Source organism: Pyxicephalus adspersus, unplaced genomic scaffold (genome assembly GCF_032062135.1).
Source record: "Pyxicephalus adspersus unplaced genomic scaffold, UCB_Pads_2.0 Sca1745, whole genome shotgun sequence".
Taxonomy (NCBI): Eukaryota; Metazoa; Chordata; class Amphibia; order Anura; family Pyxicephalidae; genus Pyxicephalus; species Pyxicephalus adspersus.
In genome coordinates, this window is record NW_027318752.1 from 1 (window position 1) to 3,667 (window position 3,667).

General features: G+C 39.0%; 1 long non-coding RNA gene across 1 annotated transcript; it reads left to right on the plus strand.

Annotated features, from left to right (window-relative positions):
- Window positions 1-1,853: 1,853 nt before the first annotated feature.
- Window positions 1,854-3,412, plus strand: LOC140321261 (uncharacterized). The gene is made up of 4 exons (XR_011918875.1): window positions 1,854-2,174; window positions 2,510-2,566; window positions 2,988-3,091; window positions 3,202-3,412. It is a non-coding gene; the product is annotated as an uncharacterized lncRNA (long non-coding RNA).
- Window positions 3,413-3,667: the final 255 nt, after the last annotated feature.

Below are 3,667 nucleotides of genomic sequence, written 5' to 3' on the forward strand. Positions count from 1 at the left end.
TGGACGAACGGCAACCAAATTAACAAATCTAAAGTTATCGTTGTACAGCGAACTATTAAAATTCATTAAGTCACGCTGTTGATGAAAAACATGCTCCAAATAAACTGTTCTATCGTCAAGGTCTTCAGAGGGCTCGTTTGTAGCATCTGTATGCCCAGGCGAATGGTTAGATTTTTGCCTGTGATCTGCGTGAAAGCGGTCTGTTTGTTGGTAGACGGTGTGTTTGTGACCTGTGTGGTGTTTGCTCAGTGTGGGAGTGAGACGGCGTAACTGATATACATTTATAGCCATCGACATCTTTATTGCAGAGAACATCAGAGAGTCTTACCGTTCATCTGTGTTTTCTTTGCTTGTCCTCTAGGCACACCTGAGGGATATATTTTTCTTTTCTTTACTGTGGGTTTTAAAAAGAGCATTAGAAAATCAAGCAGACATTTAACATTAGACTACATCAACAACACAGATGGGACCTATTGCGCCTTACGTGCTTTAGACCGCTCTAGCTCTTGATCTAATTTGTCGGTCGTTGGTGTTGTCAGATCAATAATGGCTGGCGGCGCATTTTCCTTTAGCCCCTTTGCGGTGTTCAGAATTGCGTGTGTCCGACGACGCCGTGTATACAGACACGTTATTTTCTATAGTTGTTGTGCTATTCACAGTCCTTAGAACGTTATCTAGCTCCTAAAATTAGAACGTGGGAACATTATCGCGATCAATATATAATACGAAACATTAATACTGTTATTATGTATACATCAGCATCCCTTATCGGTCATTTGAGATGTCGAATCGCAGACTCGGGTTTCGTTTGAAAGGATCAGCAAAGTGTTATCTCCACAGGCCGTCTGAAAAAGTTGTGCATTTTCAGGGTATACCACGGGTGTTTCAGGAATAACATCACACAACAGCATTTGAGAATCCGAAATGAAATGCCTGTACATCGCGTTATCGTCGTAATAGGACATCTATAAAACATTTTTGAGCCGCGTATTGTCATTGTTGCAAAATATGAATAACTAACATCAAAAATTATCTGTTTTAAATAATAAATTTAAAGATATTAATGAATGAATAATAAAAATCTAATAATAGGCGATTGTTGAAAAAAATTGGTAAAAGCATATTATAACCTTTTTCATAAAAACGTTAAAATACATGAAGAGCGTGGAAAATTATCAAACAGGTAAACCTAAGCATATTATGTATAAAATAATAAAGATGTTAGAAAAATATGATTCATAAACGTTACAAAAAAAGAAGTGTTAGCTTGCTATCTTATGTGCATGAAACTAGTCGCCTGTGTTTTTTAAGACTGTGTACAAATAAATATGTATAAATTAATACCAATTAATAATAAAATTATATTAATTACTATCTGTTGATCTTTCAAACAAAATATTATATATTTTTACCTTAAACACATTATCAGTAATGACCTGTTACACACAGTGCCCCTGATTCATCAAACAGAATCGGATGATCGCTCGCACAGTCGTATTCGCGATCCGAAATCGTACGCCGTCGCGCTATTCAGCAACTGAAAAAGCTCGCGCCCGGAGCCGCGCATCTCCGGCAGCTTTTCACTGGCGAGCTTGCATTAAAAGTCACTGTTCCCCTAAAAAATCATTCTCATGTAAATTTAGTGTTATCTGTGTGTTCTCTATATTGTAATGTGACCTTTTAGCAAATAGGTTTATTTTGAATAAAGTTTTTGTCCAAATTTTGTATATTTTTTTTTTTTTTTGTGGGGTTTGTTTTTGTGATCTCCTTTACTATGTCCCGGGACCTCCAATGTAAAAGTTCTATTATGCTTGTTTTTAAGCAGTTCCTTGATTCCTCTATGATTAGTTTGACATAATTGGCTTATGTAACCACTATGTGCTTGTGAACTGTTATTACAGCCAACCCTCCATCACGCTGGTGGCTGCAATTTATACAGAGGCCACACAGGCGACTGGCCGTCTCCCAGGATGTGGAGGAGGAGAAGGAGGAGGAGGAGGAGACATCCCCAGGGGATGAGGAGGCTTCACTGGAAGAGGAACCAGTCATAAAGAAGGATGTGCCATCCCCAGGGGAAGAGGAGCCATCCCAAGAGGGGGAGCCCGCTGCCCAACATCTGCAGCCAGAGTCCTTCGATGAAGGAGAGGAGGTGGCCGAGGCCGAGGAGACTGCCTGTAAGCTAACCTTAGAATAAACTTTTGTAACATATCTTGCAATTCAACACATTCTAACACTACTTTCACCATTTTAGGTTACAAACACAAAGAAAGATCTAGCAGGATTTCATGTAGCTTCCAGTCATTAGTCATGCATCAAATGAAGGTTCTTTCTAGGTTGTTGGCTAGCATGAAGAAAAATAGACATAAGTTGTTTGCTCAGAATTTTTGGACGTAGGCAAAAAGTATCATTTAGAAGTTCTGCATTAATCTATTCACCTTAACTAACCTTACAAATCTACTTTAGTCCTGCCCACCCACTTTTACTTATGGTTTTTATTTTTTATCTACAGCTACTGGAGCGCCCTTGACAGCACCTCCTCCACAGGACACAAGTTCCTCATCTGAATGTAAGTATATCTCAATTTTAGAGATTGTGAACATTCCTTAAAAACCACGAAAATAAAGTAGGAGATACTTTGTTAGGCCTAGCTCTATCAAGTATCATGAGTGTATGACTAGCTTCATGTCTAGGCAGCTTTTAACAGAAGACAATGGTTAAATGTCACTTAGCCACGTTTGTCCCTTGTGAAAACCCACAACCTTCATTGCCAACAAACTGCATCACTTTAGTTCCATAGCCATAATTGGCTTGGCCCCAGGAATACTCTTTCTTTCTTGTTTGGTACGGTGTAAACAGCAAAACAGGCAGAGGAGATGACATACCTTGAATTCTTTAGCACTGTGCAATTTAAGAACTAGCTATATATTATACTGTTACAGGTCAGTACTTACCCCTCTTATTTTTTTGGTCTCGTTCCACAAACACAGGCAGTTACACATCGATGGAGGTAGCCATCCCTCCTGAGGAGCTTCCGAGCCCCCCACCACCCCAACCACCACCACCGCCACCCGACATGGCAGACATCCTCCTGGTAAGTTTATATTTTCATTTGTTTGGTTTTTACAAGGACAGTACTTTTAAAAAATGTTTGAACCAAACTCTTCTGGTTAATATATTATTTGGATTTTCTTCACCCGGCAGGAAGTAGACGGGATAGCCTGTATTGGCTGCACCGGAGGATGTCTGCCATGAAGCGCCGGTTCAGTATGGCCCCTCCCCGAGGTATGCCCAGGCGGTACCGTTTTTTTTTTTAAATTTGTACATATGTTTAAAAAAAAGTTTGGTTATAATTTTATATTTGTTGGGTTTTGCACATTTTAAGTTATTGGGGGGGAAATAAAAAAAAACTTGTGTAAATAAACTAAAAGTCAGATTTTGTGAATGTTATTTTATTTTCTTTCAAGTGCACATTTAAAATCTGTTTCCAGTTTGGCCAATCCAATTCCATCCCTAAGCACAAAAAGCACAAAAAAGAAACCCTAGTTTTTACACAATGGTTCTTTGAACAATAAAATATCGAACATGCTCTTACCCTACACCAACCTGTTTTGCAGCTTGGCCGAGTTTGCTCCATTCCTGCATTCGTCACTTTATTTTCAAAATATCC